The sequence below is a fragment of the Pelecanus crispus genome, chromosome Z (genome assembly GCF_030463565.1).
Source record: "Pelecanus crispus isolate bPelCri1 chromosome Z, bPelCri1.pri, whole genome shotgun sequence".
Taxonomy (NCBI): domain Eukaryota; kingdom Metazoa; phylum Chordata; class Aves; order Pelecaniformes; family Pelecanidae; genus Pelecanus; species Pelecanus crispus.
In genome coordinates this window covers 64,707,568-64,734,791 of record NC_134676.1, presented here as the reverse complement: position 1 = coordinate 64,734,791, position 27,224 = coordinate 64,707,568, and positions in this window count along the sequence as shown.

Genomic DNA, 27,224 nt, shown 5'->3' with positions numbered 1-27,224 from the left:
AGATCTGGCCATTTTCAGTTGAGAGGGACAACAAAAAAGGTACAAATAAAGTACATTTTGATCCTATTTTTCCTAATGTTGGCAGCTGCAGCATCTATGAAATGGTTTTACTTTCTCTTTTTTCCATTTTACTATAGCCTCCTGTTGGTCAAAGTGTGACCAAAAAAGAACATTTTGCTTTTGAGTTCTTCTGCCACAGACTTCTGCCAATGATAGTCCCTCTGCCCTTGCTAATCTTTGTAAGATGTCTGGCCTATTGAGACAATGCAGCAAGAACAGTTGGGCTTACATGCCTCATGTCAAAGCTTTCAAATCCAAAGCATTTTGTGACAGTGACCACTGATGAGTAAGAATTCCTTGTGAAAATTGTTCTGATAAAGTCCTTTTTCCAATAACGGGGGGGGGGGGGGGGGGGGGGAAGATGCACAGGGTATGGATTTCATCTCAGAAGGCTCAGAGAGTTTATTTTGTTCCGATAACTGAATTAGGAAGAAAAGACTGAAAAGGTCCTTCATGGAAGCACGTGCTGAGAGATATGCAGTTAATGTGCTTAAATCCATAATGAGATGTGAGTTTTGGTTTCTGGGTTTTTTTGTACTATCATTATTTTGCAGGGTTGGATAATAACTCAAATAACCTCCATTTTTAAATCTTAACATTAGCCACCATCTTCTATGGGAATATCATCATGAATGACAAGTAAGGAAGACCTATTTTAATTCAAAAGACCCTATAAATGTTCATTTATAGTTTATATTCCAAATGAAAGGTAAACAAAGACTTATTTCTAGGGGAAAGAAATGGAAAAAGAAATTGTAGAAAGTGGTAAAAATATTCAAAGTACCTATTAGAATTTAAAACATAAAATAGACTAAGATTTTACCTCACATTTTTTTATCTAAAACAGAAAGAAAATAGTATTCTGAGGTATTTTATGTGCCTTTTGGAGAACAGAAGATACTTATTGACAAAACCTTTTCTCCTTGCAAACTCCCTTGAAAAATTAAGTCCTTCATATATTTCATAACTCATTTTATATTGATCATAAACATTCCTGCATACCTGGGAAACAAGACATGTATTTTTCATTTTAAGATATGAACAGGTTTTATTTCCATTTGAGGAAAGTCAGCAAAGAACAATTATCTGGTGCCCATGACAGAGAACGTACTCTTTATTCTTCAGCAGCCTGACTCTGAACCTAAATCCTCTCTATATAAAGGAGCCATTTTCAAGAAATAGATGGGCATTTGCTTTTGGTTATACAACTATTCCACTAGCAATACAAAATACTTCCAATTTAAGGAGCCAAAGTGAAGATAGGAATTCTGAAACAGACTTTAAAAAAGGCAGAGCTGGAGTTATACCACAGTCACAGATGTTAGTAGTAAATATTTAATTAGGGAAAAACCTGTTTCTGTTCTCTGCCTTGTATTAAATGACCTTATGCTAACAAGGGTACTAAACTAATTCTGAATAAACACTGATAGAGAAAATTTCCAAAGAAGTAAGAAAGATATTAGCAGATTGATATGATTTTTTTCTCTTCTATAGTACTTCCATCACTTTGCAAAAGCAGCATCCTAGATGAGGAAGCTGGGGCAAATTGACCGTGCCCAGAGGAGCCAATGAAGTTGGCCCCCTGACACAAGCCTGGTCCTATCTCCCAATGATATCCATAAGAATAGATCTAACCTAGACTAAATCTTAGAAATTATGACATAAGCATTGCTGTCCTTATTTCTACCTGTTTTTCAGATCATCTCCAAGTTGTAAAATCTGGCCAATGCTTTGAATCAAAAAACATGACAAAGTCTTGACAAAGAACCCTTTATAAAGAGCCAGACCAAAGTCCAGCAGCTAGACATTACAAATATTTAGGTTGTTAAATGACAGATTTTTCAGCTTAAGCTCATTTCTATTTTTAATGCAATCTAATGACTTCATGCTCACTGTAGTTCCATTTCTTGTATAATAAATACTACATCTGCTAATACTAATAAATATTGCATTCAGTTACAACAATAAATGCATCTTAGTGGGCTAATTTGCTGTCTATTGGGGTATGTCCAAATTGATGATTCTTATTAATGTTAATGAAATTGCTAGATGGCATCCAGTGTCAATAGAGGCCTTGGCAAAAATGACAGCCTGTAGCAATGTCTCATTTCATCATATATGTATGTAGTTAAATTTAAAAATGCAGCTTGAAGAGCTAACTAAATTAATTATGGCATCTGCAAAATTAAAAAGCTTTATGAGCCTCTTGGCTTCTTTGCTACTCAGTCATCATGCAAAACTCACCTTTGTTGTTTTTCTTTGTTCATCATGTTTTTGCATTATAAATGGTATGAAATTAATCTGCCTCTGGTTGCTAAAGACAAATTTTATCAATTGTGAAATGCACGAAAGAGTCTTCTGTATAGAGACAATGTACAACATGTATATATGTAGGCATTAAGGCATGAGATTTCTTATGCAATTATATTTAAGTTACTTGGCAATAAATTTTTTTTCTGTACACCATTGTGTTGGGTTTTTTAAAAATTTCTCAGTCTTCTGTCATCCAAATCTAGCACATAAACTCTGTAGATGTCACCAGAGAACTGCACTCAGACCTGCAGAAACTGACCTGTGCAAGGTAGCTGTTCCTGTGGGTCGAAACATCTCCTTTTAATCATTCTTTCCTTCCATACCTCCATCTGTAATTTACAGACATTCTAAACCTTCACAGACAGGTCTGGAAATAGCAGTCTCTTACTTTTTACTGAATTTTTGGATGCCTTCAGTTGCAGAAAAAGAAGAGTTTAAAAAGGTACTTGTATCTATTGTATGAAATGCATATGGAAATCTCTTAAGACTCATGACAAAGATAATATATATAATACTAATGAGTTAATAATAACATATTATGATTTTTTTCAGCAATAAACAAGGACAGTATTTAATTTCTAAGTACCTTTTAAGGATGTTTAGCATTTGAGGTTCATAACTAAACGGAAGTACCTGGTGAAAGATTTTGACCTGAGAATCCTTGTTCTCTTTCATCTTACTTCCCTGAGAACTAGTATCTGACAGACCCAAGAAACAATCATGCAATTACGCTTGAGTACAGTCTCAGAGCTTCAAGCTATGCCTCTGAAATCCTTAGCTTTCTTTAAGCAACATGTTAGCTGTATGACTTATCACTATACACAGTTTAGAGCCTCTTCTGTATGTCATCATTTGGTTGCAGGGTGAGTCATATTTAAGTATTTACAATTGCACTACAATGTTGGTATCTTTCTTTTGGAACGAGTCCACGGAAGCCTCACAGTCTGTCTGTGTGTAATAGTAGGGCTTTGAATTTACTGGCTAATGTGCACTGCCTATTTTCGCTGATGAATTGAAATATATTACAATTAAAAAAAAAAAAAAAATCAGAGACTCCAGAGATGGAAATGACCTACAATATTAGAGTATCCCTTTTGCCTCCGACCATGTGCTGTACCTGACTCTGCACAGTATGTTATCCAGTATCATGTTTTGTTTAGTTTTGAAGTTCTACCATTTTCCTTGTGAGCATGTTCCACATGCAAGGTAATGAATTGTCAAGAGCTATCCCTTGCACATCTCTTTTCCCCATTTCAGCTGAGCTAATACCTTGTAATTGCATTCCCCTATACTGTTCAAATTTCATGTCCATTTTTGCAGTCTAAGCAATTTTCAGATGAGTAGATCTGGGGAATAACTGGCAACTTTACCCATCAGAATAGTGAAAAACAGCTTACCTTTTGAATTCTTTGGAGCAGAGATTCTTTTTGCATCTGTGGTTTACAGTGGCAAGCATGGTGGGATCTAGTCCACAACTGAGTTCCTACATAATGTTGCAGTGCAAACTAAGATTAATTAATAAAAATAGCGGTGGGTAAGAACTTTCAAAGTGGCTAAGTGTGTTACATAACGCAGGAATTTTTGACCAAAATGTTTTTCACTTTTCTCTGAGTAAGTTTGACATTAGTGAGCGGTGCCCAACCTACAGTATGCATAGCAGGATTATAGCAGAGGTTTTGTATGTCTTAATGTTATCCTGAGCGTTTAACTGCAGTGCACAAAAGCCTACTCAGTGATGTTTGATTGCTAAAGCAAAAAAATGGGCATGGAGAATACCAAAGTTCTAACCTCTTAATTATAAAACCTTGAGAATTTTATGTTAAACCAAACCTCTTACCCAGTTCTTTGATAATGCCTATAATTTACTCATAAATATAAATTCACTATTTTCATGTTCTGTCTTTTATAAAACTGTAATGGTTGTAATCCATAAGTGGTTGTCCCAGATATGACCTGCTTGAATATTTCTGTATTGTTACAGTTAATAGTTATGCTTTGACTCAGCAGTGACTCAACGGAATGATTCCTTTGAAGTAATAATGAACACACATATTAAGCACATTTAATGTTCTACTCTTTATGATACACTTACATTAAAAAAGAGATAACTATATCCTGTGGATAAATGTATTGCATTTTATCATTTCTGGATAAGATGAAATATTATTCCTATTTGATATCTTAGAAAGTTATAGAGCATTATTCTTTTTCTATTTTTTTTTTTTCACTATTCCCATCCAGAAAACATGTAGTTATGGTTGCATCTAACTATTCATATTACGAAGCTAGATTTACTGCAAAATTTATACAGTAGTTCCACTGCAACAAGGGTTGGACAGAATCAAACACTGAATTAGACTTCAGGAAAGCATTTGACACCATTTCCCACAGCATTCTCCTGGAGAAACTGGCTGCTCATGGCTTGGACAGGCATACTCTCTGCTGGGTAAAAAACTGGCTGGATGGCCAGGCCCAAAGAGTTGTGGTGAATGGAGTTAAATACAGTTGGTGGCTGGTCACAAGTGGTGTTCCCCAGGGCTCAGTACTGGGGCCAGTTCTGTTTCATGTCTTTATCAACGATCTGGACAAGGGGATCGAGTGCACCCTCAGTAAGTTTGCAGACACCACCAAGCTGGGCAGGAGTGTTGATCTGCTCGAGGGTAGGAAGGCCCTGCAGAGGGATCTGGACAGGCTGGACCGATGGGCTGAGGCCAGTTGCATGAGGTTCAACAAGGCTAAATGCCAGGTCCTGCACTGGGATCACAACAACCCTGTGCAATGCTACAGGCTTGGGGAAGAGTGGCTGGGAAGATGCCTGGCAGAAAAGGACCTGGGGGTGTTGGTCGACAGCCAGCTGAATATGAGCCGGCAGTGTGCTCAGGTAGCCAAGGCAGCCAACAGCATCCTGGCTTGTATCAGGAATAGTGTGGCCAGCAGGAGCAGGGAAGTGATTGTCCCCCTGTACTCAGCTCTGGTGAGGCCAGCCTCAAATACTGCATTTGGTTTTGGGCCCTCACTACAGGAGAGACATTGAGGTGTTGGAGCATGTCCGAAGAAGGGCAACAAAGCTGAAGGGCAACAAAGCTGAAGGTGAAGGGTCTAGAGGACAAATCTTATGAGGAGCAGCTGAGGAAACTGGGATTGTTTAGTCTGGAGAAGAGGAGGCTGAGGGGAGACCTTATTGCTCTCTACAACTACCTGAAAGGAGGTTGTAGCGAGGTGGGTGCCAGTCTCTTCTCCCAAGTAACTAGCTATAGGACAAGAGGAAATGGCCTCAAGTTGCACCAGGGGAGGTTTAGATTGGATAGTAGGAAAAATTTCTTCATGGAAAGGGTTGTCAAGGGTTGGAACAGGCTGCCCAGGGAAGTGGTGGAGTCACCATCCCTGGAAGTATTTAAAAGATGTGTAGATGTGCCACTTAGAGATATGGTTTAGTGGTGAACTTGGTAGTGTTAGGTTAACGGTTGGACCTGATGATTTTAAAGGTCTTTTCCAACCTAAACGATTCTGTGATTCTATGACTCTATGAATTATAAGATAAAACATATGGGTAATCTATCCCTCTATGTATCTTTTTAGGGGCTTATACAGTGACTATGAAAATGATATCTGAGCACTTACAAAAAAGTAGAGTATCATAAAACAGCAATGGAAATGCACCAGTCATCTAGAATGAGGAGGATACAAAGTGAGTCCAGGCATGATTTCCTAATCATATAAAGAGGTTCCATTCACTGTGAAATCTGTCCTTTCCAGTCATAATGTGCTTGAGACAAAAAGGAGCCAGACACCAGAGGCCCCTTCCACAATACTCTCCTAAGAAAAAGTCTAACTGGTGAAAGAAGCAGAAAGGTCAAATTCTCTGACAGTGCAGACCAACATTGCTCTACAGATAGCAAAAACCTAATGTTCACTCATGCCACCTGACAACCTAGCTGACTAGATATACAAATATGATTTGCTATGAGTGTATCAGTTACAGGCAAAAGAAACTTTCCTTTCAAGAGAAGCAAAGTGATACATGTCTTTGTCAAGTTTTGCATTTGGTTTAGTAGGATTGCAGGTGTGGTTTTTGTATCCTGCACAATGTGAAGCACAGATGTTACATCTCCTTTTCAGCCCAGGTCTGGCTTGCCACTCTCTGACTTTCTGATGGGTTTGTTTTGTAACAGAAAGGAGTTATTAGGGTCTCTGAGCTGAGAGAGAGAGAGAGAGAAATAGAAAAAGATGAAAGTCAGATGTCTTCTAGTCACTACACGTAGAATAATCCACTGTCCTTGAGGTGAAAAATAGTGATGTGGGACTTATGGTATCCAAAATCCAAGTGAAACATCAATGGACAAGTGAAACACTGTGAACCTTATCTCCCTCAAAGAAATTGTCCACATTTGAAAGCCCTGCCTTTTAAACCTCCCTCAACTGACAGTTTTCGACAGCAAATGATCAGTGGTTCTATGAAGAACCGTGGGATATGTCCCCATGTCAGAAGTATAACCTTCCAAATATGACTCACCTTAAAGTCATTCTCCTTTGGGGACAATTAGAGCAAAACCAGAACAACATGTCCTGCAGAGGCTGTCTGTCTAACAGAAACCATTCAGCAACATCATCACAGTCCACAGCCTTTTTCTCACTTCTCATTCAGACAAGGAGAATGCTACATGCTCATGCTGCAGTGTAACACCAGCAAGGCAGCAGGAGAGTGGAGCACCATACCTCTCTGCTACCAGCTATGACTTGGCAGGATGCAGGCAGACATTAAAGCACTTCCTCTCATCAAGTGCATAGCTAAGGTGAAATTATATTTTTGAAAAATATAAATAGAAAGTCTTGAAAAGGAAGACTTTGTGAATATCTGGCTCATCCTTTATTTTTTCTCCCCTCTCAATGATAAATGAAGGACGGTAGTGCTTTTTCTCCATTAAATATTTTTTAACTTTTAGCTGATTTTTAAAGAAAGCTTTTATTATGAAGATAGCACTTTTGGACAAGCATTTATTTTCTTTAAAACTGAATTTAACTTCATGACTATCATCTGCAATATTGCTTTTTAAATTTGCTGAACATGCAGTAATAGGATTAATCTCAAGACATTTTTTTTAACTACAATGAATTATTGGTTAAAAGTGTTCTAAAAGTTACTTTAGAAATTAATTCTGAGTACAAAATGTGCAGGTTTTTTTCAGTTTCTGCATGTACAGGACAGTCTTGGAATTTATTTGCAGTATCAGATCAGTGATTGTTTTTCAGTGAATTCAGATATAAAGTTCTTTTCAGCTTCTGTGTGGACACTTGTAAACTTTGTATACCTATAATATCACCAGAAATACATGTATCACCTGCTGTACTCTGCTTTGATGAGTAAGATGCCAGTTTATCTTATATCTATATCCCTCTCACAGCGTTGTCTTAATGGCAAGTGTATTCCTTGATAAAAGGGATAACAGTCAAGCACGTATGCTTGACTAGTAATCTCTTGCAACCAGAAGAAGCTGGAAGCACCAAGATACAGCGTGTATAAGTGCAAACAATGCTGAGGATGCTCTAATTAATCCTAGAGACTAGACTTTGCTTAACTCCTCATCCCATCCTCCTTCCCATATCTATGAGTCAAAACCAGGGGCAAAGCAAAGATTAGTCTGTGACAGCAATTTTCAGCAACGCATGAATATCTAGAATCCTATCAAAGTATGAACACACTTCTGTTTGAGTGAACGGCTAAAAATTATAATTAATGCCCTTTATTTTACCACTATAAGTGCAAAGCATATTTTTACAGCTAGAGGTATAAAATTGATCAGTACAGCTGTATCACAATAAAGTCTTCTGGATGAAGAACTGACCTCGTACTCTTCTGTTATTTTACTTCTGGGCCTCTATTATGACACCGTGTGAAAAAGGAGATGTTTTTCTTTTCTTATTGAAAAGATGCAAACCTGACCTCCAGAAGCTTACCTGGGTTATATCTATTTAAAATAATTCTTAGCCTCTAGCAGCCATGGTTAATGGATCTACTTAATACTACAGCCACCTGGTTAAACATGACTAACCTCCACTGCTTTCATGTTGTCAGTGTCCGAGTCAGATAATTCTGAAGCATTCAGGAAGATTTTGTTCTTTTTCTCAGGTGGGTGAAACAAATTTATTGTGAGTCTAAAATAGCTTTATAATACTGTTCTTTTGATATATTGAATTATTGTTTGTATCCTAAGCAGCAAGATTCTGACAGATGGGATTTGATCTACAGTCTTAATTCCTGAAAACAAAGCAGAAAAGAAACAGATGCCTTTCATTTTCCTGTTACTTTGAATTTATGAGATGGAAAATACCTAATTTATTAATCTGTTGTCTGAGTAGGAGGTTATGGCTTATGCCATAAATACAAGTGTAAGTGAAGATTTTTGAAAAACTTACTTCTCTGACCTAATAGAGAACAAAATAAAGACTTTTTGCTCTGTCCTAGCTACTAACCCTTATTTATAGGATAATCAAAATATTATGTATTGTAAGGACACAACATGCTTAATATCTGCCTGCAGAAAAAAACTATATTAAGAGAATGTTTGATAATTCAGGCTTCTTGAGATTCCCATACACCTCCCTGAAACTTTGCTATTAGAAGTTTGTGTCACTTCTTACGTGGAGAAACTCTGGTTTTAAGGTGACTTTGCTTCTCTTCAGTAAGAACTCTTAAAAAATTTCTCCTTTTCCTTTCATTTATTTCAGTCTAGACCTTCCTGAAACTTATGGTTAGATTGCCTATTTACTGGTTCTTGCTCCCTTCCAATTTGTAATATAAAAAGTAAGAATTAGTAAACACAAGATGTTATAAACACAAGACTATTCCTTCAGTGCTGTTCATCAGTCATGCAACAAAACCGACCATTTTGGAGACAAAATTTTCTGAACTTGTGCCTGATTTGATTCTTTAACTGTTTAGTCTATTTAATGTTTGTTTGGTTTATTATAGCTATTTGAGCACTAAGATCTTTAAGTATTTTTAAATGGTATCTAGACTTCTTGCAAAAAACTCAGGACAAAGAAAAAGAAAAAAATATTAATTTCAATCCTAATTTTGTTCAGAGGCTAGCAAAGCAAATTGGTTAGGAATCAAATGGTTGAGGTTGGCAGGGATCTCTGGATGTCACCTGGTCCAAACTCTTGCTCAAGCAGGGCCACCTAAAGCCAGGTTCCCAGGACCATGTCCAGACAGCTTTTGAACATCTCCAAGGATGGAGACTTCTCAACCTCACTGGGCAGTCTGTGCCAGTGCTTGGTTGGCCTCACAGTAAAAAAGTGTTTCCTGTTGTTCAGAGGGAACCTCCTGTGTTTCAGTCTGCATTAATTTCTTCTGGTCCTGGTACCGGGCACCACTGAGAAGAGCCTGGCTCTGTCCTCTTTGCACCCTGCCTTCAGGTATGTACATACATTGATGAGATTCCCATGAGCCTTCTCTTCTCCAGGCTGAACAGTCCCAGCTCTCTTAGCCTTTCCTCATATGAGATGCTCCATGCCCTTCATCATCTTTGTGGCCCTTCATTGGACTCTCTCCATTGCATCCATGTCTTTGACATATAGGGGAGCCCAGCATTGGATACAGTACTCCAGCTGTGGGCTCACCAGTGCTGTGTAGAGGAGAGGGATCACCTCCCTTGACCTGCTGGCAACCATCCTCCTAATGCACTCAGGATACTATTCATCTTTTTTTGCAGCAAGGGCGTATTGCTGGCCCATGTTCAACTTGGTGTCCACCAGGACCCCCAGGTCCTTTTCTGCAAAGCTGCTTTCCATCTGGGTGGCCCCCAGCATGTACTGGTGCCTGGGGTTGTTCCGTTCCAGGTGCAGGACTTTGCACTTCTCCTTGTTGAACTTCATAAGGTTCCTGCCAGCCCATTCCTCCAGCCTGTTGAGGAATCTCTCAAACCTTACTCATTCTGTGTGGTGGGTTGACCCTGGCTGGATGCCAAGTACCCACCAAAGCCACTTTATCACTCCCTTCTCAACTGGACAGGGGAGAGAGAAAATTTAATAAAAAAGCTTGGGGGTTGACATAAGGACTGGGAGAGATCACTCAGCAATTACCATCATGGGCAAAACAGACTCAGCTTGGGGAAATTAGTTTAATTTATTACCAATAAAATTAGATTAGGATAATAGAAATAAAAAACTAAATCTTAAAACACCTTCCCCCGACACCTCGCTTTGTCCTGGGCTCAACTTCACTCCTGATTTTTCTCTACCTCCTCTCCCTGAGTGGCACAGGGGGATGGGGAATGGGGGTTGTGGTCAGTTCATCATGTGTTGTCTCTGCTGCTCCTTCCTCCTCAGGGGAGGACTCCTCACACTCTTCCCCTGCTCCAGTGTGAGGTCCCTCCCACAGGAGACAGTCCTCCATGAACTTCTCCAATGTGAGTCCTTCCCATGGGCTGCAGTTCTTCATGAACTGCTCCAGCGTGGGTCCCTTCCATGGGGTGCAGTCCTTCAGGAGCAGGCTGCTCCAGCGAGAGTCCCCCATGGGGTCACAAGTCCTGCCAGGAAACCTGCTCCAGCATGGGCCTCTGTCTCCATGAGTCCACAGGTCCTGCCCAGAGCCTGCTCCAGCGTGGGCTTCCCATGCGGTCACAGCCTCTTTGGGGCACATCCACCTGCTCCGGCATGGGGTCCTCCCCGGGCTGCAGGTGGAGATCTGCTCCACCATGGACCTCCATGGGCTGCAGGGGGACAGCCTGCCTCACCATGGTCTTCACCAGGGGCTGCAGGGGAATCTCTGCTCCAGTGCCTGCAGCACCTCCTCCTCCTCCTTCTGCACTGACCTTGGTGTCTGCAGAGTCGTTCCTCTCACATATTCTCACTCCTCACTCCAGCTGCAGTTTGTATCCTAGTGTTTATTTTTTTTTCCTCCATCTTAAATATGTTATCCCAGAGGTGCTACCACTGTTGCTGATGGGCTCAGCCTTGGCCAGCAGCGGGTCCATCTTGGAGCTGGCTGGCATTGGCTTTATCAGACATTGGGAAGGTTTCTAGCAGCTTCTTACAGAAGCCACCCCTGTGGCCCTCCCATGCCTAAAACCTTGCCACGCAAGCCCAATACTGCTAAGGGGTCAGGTCTTGCTTGTCAATGTCTGTTTGAATTCTTGTTCAGAGGATCTAAATCCTAGCAGTTGACATCCTTTTAAAGGCATTCACATTGGCCACATTTTTAAGGGAGAATTAAAAATATAAATGAACTGAATAGTCAATTTAAATACAGTGGATTCATATAAAAAGTGTTGAACTTGGTTTAATAGGAGGAATACAACTACTCAGTGAAGTGCATGACTGCCCAGTGTTTTAAATAAAAATTCAAAAGCCTGCTCTCCCTTCTCTATTTCTTCCTCTGTTCAGCACATATTTAAACTTTTCTTTCTTACGTGGGTGTCCATTTGACATTCTAATGAATTTAGTCAAACTGGTAACTTTTAACTACAGAAAGCTTATGATACTCTTTCTAGCATTTAGAAGTCTATCGCTTGTTCTTTACAACAGTTATCTTGTATAATCTAGGTACGAGTTGGAGGTCTGTGGGATTCTCATTCACATGCAGAGAACACTGGATCAGTACCTCTGTAGACAGTCATCTGAAAACCTTGAGGCATTGTGATTGCAGGCGTGGGCCCTGTGGCCCAAGTGCTGTGTATCGCTGTGTGGTGCAGCAGTGAGTTCCCATGCCAGCCTGTGCCCTGCAGCCTGCAGAGATAATGAAGCTCACTCACCACAGGAGACAGAGTACAGCTGGTGGGTGGTGGAGTTCACGCTTTCCTTTAAGTAACAAGTAATATGCCAGTAACTATGGCTGTGTATTGGAAATTGTTCTTAAATGTAGTAAACACAAGATTTTGGGGTTTTCTTTCAAAAAGTAGTTATAGATGTGATATAGTCTCGAAGGAAGAGAAAATGAAGAAGCTATGCTGTGAACTTCTATTAAGTACAAAGATAAGCATTAATGGCAGGTTGCTAAAATGCTCCTAACTGGCACAGAGGTTTCCACTAAGAAAGTGGCATAGTTGTTTTCCCAGTAGAAAACACCTCAGAAACATAATGCTGAGAGGTTCTTAATGGCAGCTAGCCTGCTATGGAAAATGCATGTAGAATATTTATTTTAGCGCCACGTTTGCTAGGCAAGTCTTGCTGGCTATCCAGGAGGGTGAAAGTTTGGTCTTGCTGAGGCTGGTGTGAGCTCACCTTTTGAATCCTAGGATAAAAATCTCCCTCTCAGCCTTTAAAACTGTTGAGGGTATGACTCTCGGCTTTAACTGGGACTTAATGTTTCATAAACTATTTGTTCCCTTTCCATCATACAAAGTTAAAGCTTCAAATTCACTTATTTGCTTCAGGATGTTAGTTTTTAATAAAATTATTGGTTCTCTGGCTATTTTGTCATGAAACTTAGAACATGGAAGGTAATGACCTTTGGATTTTTCTCTAATGACTTCCTCTGATATTAAGGATTTCTTTGAATTCCCTGGTGACATGAAGCACATCAAAACAGCAACAGGGTACTGGTTATGTAGTAATAGGTTTGCTAAGCCTATTCAATTTTTTTCCAGTTTGTTGTATAGTCTGTTGAGCACACCAAGGAATAGGTCCTTGAAAAAAGATCAAAAGACCCCTGCAACCTCAGAAGAAAGACTTTGGAGGTCATTTAGTTTATTACCCTGGCAGTACAAAGGTTTTTTTCGTAGTGTATAAGTAGTGCTCTGTACAACCTAATTTTAAATCCCCAAGCACAGGAACCCACATTCTTGTTTTATTGCTGTACAGTTTGTGATATGCACTCCATCTCTTGTCACTCCTGTGGTCCAATGTTTCATTGTACAAAGAATAATAATAAAGAAGGGAAATTTTTTTTTTCCCCCAAAGATACCCAGAAGCATGCTAATTTTTATGTAGAACACCTTATACTAGAAATCAGCTGCAGTCTAATCAACTTCTCAAAACTAGTAAGAGTAACAAGGTGTGTCCTGAGGAAGAGCCACAATAGTGAGTGTTGTGGGCTGTGGTTTGGGCCATCCTTTCAGAGATGCTACAGCCTTGGAGCAGCACAGGACCCTGCTCCATCCTAAATCTTGGAGTCTCTCTGCAGCTCTCAGACCTCCCCTGAGGTATCTGTATGTGCATTTCCACAGGTTCCCTACTACTAAAGTGGATGCTCATCTTGCTCCTCAGCTCCATCCCAGTTCATCCCAGACCTGAGCTCTGCTTGGCTATGGCCACTGGAGGGGCCCAGTCTGTTAGCTGTACTCACATTGCACACAACTGGCATGAAGGGGCAGGGAGAAGCAAGCTATTCTGCGGAAAGCTTGAGCATTTCTAGCAAACAAGGGTAGCGTGAGAAGGAGATGCAAGATGTTAGCCAGGTATGGATGTTTGATACATAGGGCTCTAGCTGCAATGTGAGAAGCAGAAAGAAAATTGAAATGCTGAGGAAGGTGACACTAGACCCTAGATTTAAAAGAAGGACCAGTCTGCACAAATAAGAGACGATATGGAGGAGGAGGGAGCAGAGGAACAGATGACTCAGGCCTGGACATGTGTCCTGGTTTCGGCTGGGACAGAGTTAATTTTCTTCCTAGTAGCAGGCATGGTGCTGTGTTTTGGATTTAGTAGGAGAAGAATGCTGATAACACACTGATGTTTTAGTTGTTGCTAAGTGCTGCTTATGCTGGTCAAAGACTTTTCAGCTTCCCATGCTCTGCCAGGTGCACAAGAAACTGGGAGGGGGCACAGCCAGGACAGCTGATCCAAACTGACCAAAGGGCTATTCCATACCATATGATGTCATGCTCAGTATATAAGCTGGGGGGGGTTGGCCGGGGAGCAGTGATCGCTGCTCGGGAACTGCCTGGGTATCGGTCGGCAGGTGGTGAGCAATTGCATTATGCATCACTTGCTTTGTATATTGTTATTATTATTATCATTATTATATTATTAGTAGTAGTATTATTATTTTAGTTTATGTCAATTATTAAACTGTTCTTATCTCAACTCAGGAGTGTTTTTTCACTCTTACTCCTCCGATTCTCTCCCCCATCCCATCGGGGTAGGGTGAGTGAGTGAGTGGCTGCATGGTGCTTAAGTTGCTGGCTGGGGCGAAACCACGACAACATGTCACTTAACCTGTGGGACAAAAGAGACAAAGCTTGTGAGTTTCTTCCTTTCTGTCTCCCTGTCTGAGTGCCCAGTCCTGTGCTCTTCACCACAGCAGCTGCCATGGAAACGATAGTGCCAAACTGAAACCAGGGGTACTTCTCAGTTTTGTTATGACAGAACTCCTTAGAGGAGAGTTGAAGGAAAGTAGAAGAGGAATGTGCTTTTTTAGCAGTATGGCTGATTTCCACCATCCCTCACCACCCCCCCTTATACTTATATTGTCAGATATACATATTTCTGGACTAACAGTTCTTTCTTATTTTTCTGTTAGATCAACTTTTCTTTAAAGTTCTTGTTAAACCTGCACTTTTACATCACTGATTCTGTTTGTGTGTGTTGTGGTTTAACCTGGCAGGCAGCTAAACACCACACAGCCATTGGCTCACTCTCCCCCTCCCCAGTGGGATGGGGGAGAGAGAGAAAAAAAAAAAGTTAAATACATGTGTTGAGATAAAGACAGTTTAATAGGACAGAAAAGGCAGGGAAAATAATAATACTACTACTATTATACAAAATAAGTGATGCACAATGCAATTGCACACCACCCGCTGACCGATACTCAGCCAGTTCCCAAGCAGCGATCACAGCCTCCCAGCCAACTCCCCCCAGTTTATATACTGAGCATAACATCATATGGTATGGAATAGCCCTTTGGCCAGTTTGGGTCAGCTGTCTTGGCTGTGCTCCCTCCCAGTTTCTTGTGCACCTGGCAGAGCATGGGAAGCTGAAAAAGTCCTTGACTAGCACAAGCACTACTTAGCAAAAACTAAAACACCAGTGTTTCAGCAACCTTATTCTATTCCTTATTCTTATTCTTATTCTTATTTTTATTCTTATTCTTATTCTTATTGTATCAGGAATAGTGTGGCCAGCAGGAGCAGGGAGGTGATTGTTCCCCTGTACTCGGCGCTGGTGAGGCTACACCTTCAATACTGTGTTCAGTTTTGGGCCCCTCACTACAAGAAAGACATTGAGGTGCTGGAGCATGTCCAGAGAAGGGCAAAGAAGCTGGTGAAGGGTCTGGAGCACAGGCCTTATGAGGAGCGGCTGACGGAACTGGGATTGTTTAGCCTGGAGAAGAGGAGGCTGAGGGGAGACCTTGTCGCTCTCTACAACTACCTGAAAGGAGGTTGTACTGAGGTGGGTGTTGGGCTCTTCTCCCATGTAGTTAGTGATAGGACGAGAGGAAATGGGCTTAAGCTGCGCCAGGGGAGGTTTAGGTTGGAAATTAGGAAAAATTTCTTTACGGAAAGGGTGGTCAAGAATTGGAACAGGCTGCCCAGAGAAGTGGTGGAGTCTCCATCCCTGGAAGTGTTCAAAAAACGGGTAGATGTGGCACTTTGGGACATGGTTTAGTCTAGTCTACCCTTGATTGGCTTAGAGTAGACTTGGTAGTGTGGGTTAATAGTTAGACTGGATGATCTTAAAGGTCTTTTCCAACCTAAATGATTCTATGATTCTATTCTATGATTCTATGATTCTCAAACTAAATCCAAACCACAGCACTATGTCAGCTACTAGGAAGAAAATTAACTATATCCCAGCCAAAACCAGGACAGTATCCACCCCTTTTCTACACCATCTACATCATCCCCAGGTCTCTACCCTTTCCAATAAATTCCTATTAATCACCACCGCTTTTCCTGTCTTTTGATATTTACACACAGATATAATTCCCTTAGTCTGTGGGCCATCCCCCTAAAATGTTCATTGAGTTCATTCAGTCCATGACTTTGGGCTCCATCTGCCATAATAGTCCTTCAGGGCAGGAGAAATGGTGTGTGATATTGGACTGTTGCATACTGAAGCCAGTTCTGGTTCCATCACTGCTGCACTTTGCTTGGTTTTATTAAAGTTCATTCTTCATTAATCTGGGTGATTCTTACTGTAATACTGCTGATACAGCATATAGCAACCATGAAAGTGATGCCATGCAGTATTATATAGCAATTGACATCATACAATTCAAATCATTGGCTATTTTCACTCAAAATCAAATCTGCTTGAGGTACATATTGGACCTCACCATCCTTCCTCATTGCTCACCAAGTGTACTCAGGTCTTTGAGCAAAAGCAATCTCATGAATGGGTTTTCCTTTGCCCGAGGCTGGAGTAACCCAGAGTATCTTCCTCAGCATATTTCTTACGTGCACTACAGGGACTTTATCCCTTTCTACAGTACGTAAAAGTTTTGATTGGGCAGAGCCAGCTCGATTGGCAGATCCCCTGGTGTTGACTAACCAGGTGGCTTTTGCTAAATGTGTATCCCAGTGTTTGAATGTCCCATCACCCATTGCTCTCAGGGTAGTCTTTAACAGTCCATTGTATCATTTGATTTTCCTGGGGCCTGGTGCATGATAGGGGATGTGATATACCAACTCAATGCCATGCTCTTTGGCCCAGGTGTCTATGAGGTTGTTTCGGAAATGAGTCTCACTGTCTGACTAGACTAGACATTAGAAAGAAGTTTTTTACAATGAGGGTGGTCAAGCACTGGAACAGGTTGCCCAGAGAGGTGGCAGAGGCCCCATCCCTGGCAACATTCCAGGTCAGGCTGGATGGGGCTCTGAGCAACCTGATCTAGTTAAAGCGGTCCCTGCTGACTGCAGGGGCATTGGGCTAGATGACCTCTAAATGTCTCTTCCAACCCAAAGCATTCTATGATTCTATGATTCTATGACTCAATTAATTCTGGGGTGCCATGTAGCCATAGGACTTACTTTCAAGGCCAGGACAGTGTTCCAGGCAGTGGCATGGGGCACGGGATATGTTTCCAGCCATCCAGTGGTTGCTTCCACCATTGTAAGCACAAGGCACTTGCCTTGGTGGGTTTGTGGGAGTGTGATATAATCAATCTGCCAGGCCTCCCCATATTTATATTTCAGCCATCGTCCTCCATACCAGAGAGGCTTTAACCGCTTGGCCTGTTTGATTGCAGTGCATGTTTCACCTTCATGGATTACCTGTGCAATAGTGTCTATGATTAAGTCCACCCGTCAATCATGAGCCCATCTGTATGTTGCATCTCTTCCTTGACGGCATGAGGTGTCATGGGCCCACCGAGCTATAAATGATTCACCCTTATGTTGCCAGCCCAGATCCACCTGAGCTACTTCAATCTTAGCAGCCTGATCCACCCGCTGGTTGTTTTGATGTTCTTCAGTGGCCTGACTCCTGGGTACGTGAGCATCTACGCGATGCACTTTTACAACCAGGTTCTCTACCTGGGCAACAATATCTTGCCACAATGTGGCAGCCCAGATGCGTTTGCCTCTGCGCTGCCAGTTGCTCTGTTTTCATTGCTGCAACCAGCCCACAGGGATGCCACCATCCATATGTCAGCATAGAGATAAAGTATCGGCCACTTTTCTCATTCAGCAATATCTAAAGCCAGCTGGATGGCTTTCACCTCTGCAAACTGACTTGACTCCCCTTCTCCTTCAGCAGCTTCTGTGACTTGTCATATAGGACTCCAAACAGCAGCCTTCCACCTCCAATGCTTTCCCACAAGACGACAGGACCCATCAGTGAAGAGGGCATATTGCTTCTCATTTGCTGGCAGTTTATTATACAGTGGGGCCTCTTCAGCATGCACCACCTCCTCCTCTGGTGATATTCTAAAGTTTTTGCCTTCTAGCCAGTCCATGATCACTTCCAAGATTCCTGGGTGACTGGGGTTTCCTATTCGAGCCCGTTTTGTGATTAGTGCAACCCACTTACTTCACGTAGCATCAGTTGCATGCTGTGTAGAGGGGACCCTCCCTTTGAACAGCCGGCCCAGCACCAGCAGTCGCGGTGCCAGCAGGAGCTGTGCTTCAGTACCAACCACGTTCGAAGCCCTTCAGATGCTGCGAATATCTCTTTCTCTGTTGGAGTAGAGCAGGCTTCAGATCCTCTGTATCCCTGACTCCAAAACCCTCGGGGTCGACCTCAAGTCTCCCCTGGTGCTTTCTGCCAAAGGCTCCAGGTAGGGCCATTCTCCCCAGCTGTGGTGTAGAGCACATTTTTCACATCTTGCCCTGCCCGGACTGGCCCAAGGGCTACAGCATTAACTACCTCCTGTTTAATTTGTTCAAAGGCTTGTTGTTGCTCAGGGTTCCATTTGAAATCATTCTTCTTCCAGGTCACGTGGTAAAGAGGGCTTACAATCTAACTGTAATTTGGAATATGCATTCTCCAAAAACCCACAACACCTAAGAAAGCTTGTGTTTCCTTTTTCCTTGTTGGTGGGGACATAGCTGTTATTTTGTTGATCACATCCATTGTGATCTGATGACGTCCATCCTGCCATTTTATTCCTAAACACTGGATCTCCTGTGCAGGTCCTTTGACCTTATTCTGTTTTATGGCAAAACCAGTTTTCAGAAGGATTTGGACTATTTTTTCCCTTCTCTCAAAAACCTCTTCTGCTGTGTTGCCCCATACAATGGTGTCATCAAGGTATCACAGATGTTCTGGAGCATCACCCTGTTCCAGTGCTGTCCATGGCAAATGGTGGGGCTGTGTTTCCACCCCTGAGGCAGTTGATTCCAGGTGTACTGGACACTCCTCCAAATGAAAGCAAACCGAGGCCTGCACTCTGCTGCCAAAGAGATTGAGAAAAATGCATTAGCGATATCAGTTGTGGCATAGCATTTGGCTGCCTTTGACTCCAGTTTGTACTGAAGTTCTAGCATGTCTGGCACAGCAGCACTCAGCAGCGGTGTGACTTCATTCAGACCAGGATAGTCTACTGTTAGTCTCCACTCTCCATTAGACTTTCGCAGTGGCGACCGTTAAAGGGTGAGCAAGTCTTGCTGATCACTCCTTGGCTCTCCAGTCAACGAATGAGTTTATGGATGGGAATCAGTGAGTCTTGGTGCAATATTGCTGCCGGTGCACTGTTGTAGCAATCAGCACCTGTTGTTCTTCGACCCTCAGCAACCCCATAACAGAAAAGTTCTTTCAGAGACCAGGCAAGGTGGACAGCTGTTTAATTTCCTCCATCTCCAAGGCAGCTATACCAAAAGCCCACCGGTACCCTTTTGGGTCCTTGAAATCCCCTCTCCTGAGGTAGTCTATGCCAAGGATGCACAGAGCCTCTGGGCCAGTCACAATGGGGTGCTTCTGCCACTCATTCCCAGTTAGGCTCACCAGCCTCCAACACAGTTAGCTGTTGGGATCCCCCTGTCACTCCAGAAATACAGATGGGTTCTGTCCCTGTATAGCTTGATGGCATTAGGGTACACTGTGCACTGGTGTCCACTGGAGCCTTATACTCCTGTGGGTCTGATGTGCCAGGCCACAAAAAACACACAGTCCAGTAAACCCAGTTGTCCCTTTCCTCCACCTGGCTGGAGGCAGGGCCCCTCTGATAGAATCACAGAATAATAGAATGCTTTGGGTTGGAAGGGACATTTAGAGGTCATCTAGCCCAATGCCCCTGCAGTCAGCAGGGACAGCTTCAACTACATCAGGTTGCTCAGAGCCCCGTCCAACCTGACCTGGAATGTGTCTAGGGATGGGGCCTCCAATACCTCTGTGGGCAACCTGTTCCAGTGCTTCACCACCCTCACTGTAAAAAATTTCTTCCTTATATCCAGTCTAAATCTACCCTCCTGTACTTTAAAACCATTACTTTTTGTCCTGTCACAACAGGCCTCACTAAAAAGATTGTCCCTGTCTTTCCTATAGGCCCCCTTTAAGTACTGAAAGGCCACACTAAGGTCTCCCCACAGCCTTCTCTTCTCCAGGCTGAACAATCCCAACTCCCTCAGCCTGTCCTCGTAGGAGAGGTGCTCCAGCCCTCAGATCATTTTTGTGGCCCTCCTCTGGACCCGCTCCAGCAGGTCCATGTCCTTCTTGTGCTGAGGGCCCCAGAGCTGGATGCAGTGCTCCAGGTGAGGTCTCACCAGAGCAGAGCAGAGGGGCAGAATCACCTCCCTCAACCTGCTGGCCACGCTTCTTTTGGTGCAGCCCAGGATTCAGTTGGCTTTCTGGGCTTCAAGCGCACATTGTTGGCTCATGTCCAGCTTTTCATCCACCAGTCCCCCAAGTCCTTCTCCGCAGGGCTGCTCTTAAACCCTTCATCCCCCAGCCTGTACTGATATTGGGGGTTGCCCTGTCCTAGGTGCAGGACCTTGCACTTGGCCCTGTTGAACCTCATGAGGTTCACACAGTCCCACCTCTCCAGCTTGTTCAGGTCCCTTTGGATGATGTCTCGTCCTTCTGGTGTGTCAACTGCACCACTCAGCTTGGTGTTGTCTGCAAACTTGCTGGGGGTGCACTCAATCCCACTGTCTGTGTCATTGATGAAGATATTAAACAGCACTTGTCCCAGTATGGGCCCCTGAGGGACATCACTTGTCACCGGTTTCCATGTGGCCATCGAGCCGTTGACCACGACCCTCTGGATGTGGCCATCCAGCCAATTCCTTATCCGCCGAATGGTCCACCCATCGAATCTATTATCTTCCCAATTTAGAGAGAAGGATGTTGTGGGGGACTGTGTCGAGCACTTTACAGAAGTCTAAATAGATGACACCCATTGCTTTTCCCTTGTCCAGTGATGCAGTTACTCCTTCATAGAAAGCCACTAGGTTGGTCAGGCAGGACTTGCCCTTGGTGAAGCCATGCTGGCTGTCTCGAATCACCTCCCTGTCTTCCATGTGCTTAGGCATAGCTTCTAGGAGGATCTGCTCCATGATCTTCCCAGGCACAGAGGTGAGGCTGAGAGGGCGGTAGTTCCCAGGGTCCTCCTTTCCTCCCTTTTTAAAAATGGGCACAATGTTTCCCTTCTTCCAGTCCCCAGGGACTTCACCTGACTGCCATGACTTTTCAAATATTATGGAGAGCGGCTTGGCAACTACCTCAGCCAATTCCCTCAGGACTCTGGGAGTCCTGCATACTGGTCATAGTATTCGTTACTCACTTCTTGTAGATACGAATCAGAAGTCCCTTTATTGAGATCAGGGGTAAGATCAGCCCTTTTACCCTGTCTGGGGAACTGCCCACTGGAGACTGAAGCAGCAATTTTCATGAAGGTACCCCCTTTTGTGATTGATGTTCCTTGCAACTCACCTCTAGGGTCGAGGTAGATTTTCCATCCCACTTCCTCATGTCCTCTTGGTGGTCATGCAGGTAAAACCACAGGGTGCTCCATGGTGTGTATCCACTATATCCTCTCTCTTGGGTAGAGGGATGCTTACTCCTCATGGCTGAGATACTGGTCCATACAGGTGGGGAGTAGGACATATCCTCTTTGAGTTGCTGGAACTCTTGGAACAGTTTTTTGGACAGTCTTTCCACAGCTGAGACACAGGCCTGTAGGGAGGAAGAGAGACTTTCTTCATATTGCTGGAGCTGGCCAGCCAATTCATCCACCTTTGGTTTCTCTCCATGTTTCCAGATCATTACTGCCAATGAGTTTGCATGTGATAATGATGCACTCCATACAAATTTCTGCCACATGGATCATGTGCACCTGACTTAATCTGGATCTTTAGATAACTGCTCATTGTTCAGGTCACTGTAAATCACCTCCAGCATGGCTAATTCCCTCAGGTACTGGATACCTCCCTCTGTGGTGGTCCACTTGCCTGGGTGACATATAAAATCTTCCTTGAAGGGATACCTTTCCTTCACACCTGACAGGAGTCACCTCCAGAGGCTCATGCCCCTTTTCCAATTGCTTTGTCAATGCCCCCTTCCCTAGAAAGGAATCCCAGCTGCTTGTCTTCCCTGCCCTCTAATTCCAGGCTACTGGCCCCATTATCCGAGTATCAGAGAAGCCAGGTGATGATGTGCTCGCCTGGATGACTGAAATCTTTTCACATATCTCACAGTTCACTCAGGGATAGGGATCAGGTGGTTACCATCTCATTTATGGGCTCTGCCTCTTCCTCCTCTTCTCGTGGTGGCCCTGGCTCATCTTCATCCTTTACTAAATGAGCCGATCTTCTTGTATTTCTTCTTGTGTATAGGGGTGACTGATACTGGCATGGGTTGGTTCTCTGGTTCAGCCACAGTGCCTGTTATTGGAGTTTGAGTAGCTGCAATGTTTGTCACTAGGGTTAGAGTCACTGAAGCACCTGTCACCGAGGTTTGAGTAGCTGCATTGCGTATCATGGTGGTTTGAGTAACTGCAGTGCCCATCGTGGGCGTTTGAGTGGCCTCAGTGCCTGTCACAGGGGTTGATCTCTGGATGATATTCTTAAATAGTTGTTTAACCCTAAGCAAGACCTGAACCGCATTCAGGAGACATAGCAGTAGGAGGATGCTGGTTTGAATATCCCAAGGATGTTCAAAATTCTCAAGATCTGTTGTAACTATCCAAAAGGAGAAAGGGATGGTGAAGGAGCAGGGGAAAGTGCCCCCCTCTGTCTCCTGAATAGATTGGTTCTCCAAGGAGAAGAGGTAAAAAGTGTAGTTATTAATAGTTTCTGAGAAATAGCTCCCAAAGCTCCTGAAGTACGGGAATGACAGCAGTGCTGAGTATAATCTCATGACTGATAATTTTATCATACCACAAACCAGTGTTACACAGTACAGCAAAGCGATAACTTTATTCCAGCTCCCAGAGGTGATAAACAATACCGCATGGAGTGCATATGGAAAGTAAGGTGTTACATAGCACAACTCTGAGGATAAGCACAACTCTGAGAGCAAATGAATCAACATGATGACCAGTGACTATATAATCTAATATAATGAATGCTTATCATAAATTTGTTTTAACATGATCTGGTCAGATCTGTCATTAACTTGAACCCTTTGTGTCCCACATTGGGTGCCAAAAAAGACTGTTGTGGTTTAACCTGGCAGGCAGCTAAATACCACACAGCCATTGGCTCACTCTCCCCCTCCCCAGTGGGATGGGGGAGAGAATCAGAAAAAAAAAGTTAAATTCATGGCTTGAGATAAAAACAGTTTAATAAGACAGAAAAGGGAGGGGAAAAAAAAAAAAAATAATAATAATAATAAAAACATAAATTATGCACAATGCAATTGCTCACCACCCGCTGACCAACACTCAGCCAGTTCCCAAGCAGCGATCACTGCCCCCTGGCCAATTTCCCCCAGTTTGTATACTGAGCATGATGTCATATGGTATAAAATACACCTTTGGTCAGTTTGGATCAACTCTTCTGGCTGTGCCTCCTCCCAGTTTCTTGTGCACCTGGCAGAGCATGGGAAGCTGAAAAAGTCCTTGACTAGCATAAGCAGTACTTAGCAACAGCTAAAACACCAGTGTGTTATCAATCTTATTCTCAAACTAAGTCCAAACCACAGCACTATGTCAGCTACTAGGAAGAAAATTAACTCTATCCCAGCTGAAACCAGGACAGTGTGTAGGCAGTACAGTTTTCTTTCTTAATTGCTCCAGTTTGCCTCTATTCTCCTATAAGGGAGCATTCTAGAGATAAGTGCTTTATTTCACATACAACCCAGGTAAAGCTGCTTAGACAGAATTTGTGACTTCCTTTTCCTCTATTTGTGACTTCCTTTTCTTCTGTATGGAATCTGAGTACACTTGCCTGAGCCATGAGCCACCAGCTTGTCTAGGAAAATGCTGTGGGAGATGGTGTCAAAGTCTTTACTAAAGTCCAGGTAGATGACATCCACAACATTTTCCTCATCTGCTAGGCGGGTCACCTGGTCATAGAAGGAGATCAATTTGTTCAAACAGGACCTGCCTTTTATGAACCCATGCTGGCTTGGCCCGATCGCCTGGTTGACCTGCACATGTCTGTTGAGCATACTCAAGATTTGTGAAATCCATGATACAGAGCGGTGGTGTGGATGGAGTGGGAAGAACCATGGATGAATAAAAGTAGGTGCAGATACAGAAGCATGGCCTTAAAACAATTGGTTCAATCAGATGATATAGTAGCGCAGGGAAAAAACATTTCTCATCACACAAGCCCTTCTGAAACAGCAAATTTAAAGTGAAGTAAAATTTCAGTTAGTCTGTTAGTCAGCTAGACAACGTCAGGGATATGGGTTTCTTGGTGTATGGGGCAGAAGAGAATGTCAGCAAAGAGGAAAGTGACTTGGAATCAGCAGTAGTTTGAGGAATTGTCATCTCCAGCTGGCTGCAGCTTATGGCTAATATGAGTCCCATCAGGCAAGCGTCCGATGCAAAGGGATGGCCAAAGCCCAGAAGGAACACATGGGAGCAGTTTTCAAGACCTTAACTCATAGATGGAGAGCCAACTTGCACAAGGGAAGATCTGAATGAGAGTTGAAAACCTGGAAGCTTACAAGAGTAGGTATTGAGAGGGCACCAGTACACCTATTGAATAAGTAACCTGGTCTATGGGACCATCTACCTCCTTTTTTACTTCCCTTGCACCTTTGAATATGTAAATGGAAAAAGCATTATATATTCATCTTGGGTGCTGGCATATTTCTGATATGTTTGTTTTGCTGTTACTGGCAAATATCAAGACGACATTTGTCAGATCTTCCTATAATCCCTCTATTACTGTTGAGCCATAAGTGAGGATGAACTATGCAATTGCAGCACTTAAGTGCTGGGTCCTAAATTTCAGCGCCGCTGTTTCTTACTCTGTGTCTTTATGGTGAGCTTAGAAGAACTTCAGCTCCCATGTGGATTAAAATAATATTGTGGTACAAGCCAAATAAAAGAAAAAGGAAGAGTGTCTTTTGCTCTGGAGAGTTCTCCTGCATCACCATCTAGCCTCCCTCCTTCCTGAAGGGAGTGATAGAAAAGGTGATTCTCTTCACTCTGTTCATTGCAGTATCAAAGTGCAACTGTATCATAGCCATTTCTCACAAAATAATGCACTGTACAGACATACAGTAATTTCAATAACTTACTGAATAAACAAAAAATAAAAGCTGGTGCCTAGAAGTGTTCAAGAGAAGAATTTATATAATTGAGTTGTTCACCATGATGTAAAGCAGCATAGAAGTCAATAAGCCATAATCAATCCTGTGCTGAATTCTTTTGGAAAAGCTGGTTAGTATAAGTTTCTGCAGCCCTTCGCTCTTTCTTCAAGTACTGACTAGTACCCTAGAGGACAAGATCAATGGTAGCGGTGACTTGGTTGCATGGAATGAGTAGTAACCCTGTAACACATGGTGATGAAACACTAGCAAACAACAAAAAAATATTTAAGCATTGTGAGAAAATTACTAGAAGCACTAAATAAACACTTATAACAACAGACGTGCCTCACACTGAAATATGCTGTGGGATCTGAATGGTGTTCATTGCCAGGCTGCAGCACTGGAAAAACAGAGACATTTCAGCTTCTTGAGACTAATACTTGTCTTCATGATATCTGAATTTAAGATATGCTAAGAGTCATAACATCCAGAGGCAAATTGTCATCAGTGAGGTTAAAAACTGCCATAAATCATTCAGTGTGGTCCAGGAGAAATCCAGTAATCCAGTGTCCACTGTGAACAAAATTAACTGGGAAGCATGTGGTTTTTCTTGTCTCTAGATGACTGTCAGTGTCCAGCTAGAGGGGGAAAATCTTTCATGCAAATATATTTTGTTATGTTATGTCCCTAACTAGAAAAAACTAACTTGACAAAATCTACTACTACTGTTGTAAGTAGTGAAAAATGCTAATTTACTGAGAACTTCTAATAAAAAAAGACAACCTCCCCTAAGACTCCTGGAACGTAGATTAAAAAGGACAGCAGAAGGACACAATCTAAAAACTGAAAATAGCTGAAATAAAACCAGAAGCACTGGTTAACTCTGGGGTAGAGAAGGAGATTGACAAGTCTAGGATATCATCAGGCAGCAAACACTGCAAGAGCTGGGAGCAAGAGCTGAAGACGGTAAGGAGGCTGGCAGGACTATGCCTGCATCATCCGGGGTACAGACTCACCGAACCTCAACAAGGAGAGCTGTGCAGGGCTGGGACAGTGACCAGGGGTGGCCAAGGGACCTGCGGCCACCGCACCAGCCCCACTGATGAGGGAGGTCCAGGGTAAGCCAGGAAGCCAAGTCAGCAGGTCAGAGAGAGCAAGGGGCAAAGGCCTGAGCTGACATGCAGCTCCCAAGCCAGGCAGGGACAGGTGCTCAGGGAGTCATCTCACAGCTCTTTCTCACAATACAACTGTTCTCCCAGCAGTTTCATCCAAGGCTGCACCTTGGCAGAGCTGACCTTGAATGCAGGCAGCTAAACACTTGGGGCACAGGAGGAAACCATTTGAGCCTGTTGGTGCGCTGAGTGCCTGACAGATACTGACTTTAAAAATGTCAGGACATGGAGCTGTTGTCAGTTTCCTGTAAGTATAAATAATACAGTCTTCTGTTAACTAACAATGCAGAAGACCCAAAAGAACTGGTACAATTACAAAACCAAAACTCTGTAGAGAGATACTTAATGAAGATGATGGAATTGTTTATGTCCCAGTAGCTTTTAATGTGCTACACATAGAACAGAATTTATTCAGAAGGGTAAGGTTTGTTGTCTTATAAACCTCTTTGCTGTTTTCGGCTGCTGCTTCCACAATCATGAAACCGGATCAGCACAGTACCAAGTCATGCAGTGACAAAAATCTGGCCTGAATCGGGTATGGCATGTGATCACACTTCTGTACAACTTGCCAAAGGATGTGGTAAAGAAAATAGATAAGATAAAATCTTCTCTTTCTTTCATTAGCCAGCATAAAACTAGCCTGAAGCCTGTGTATGC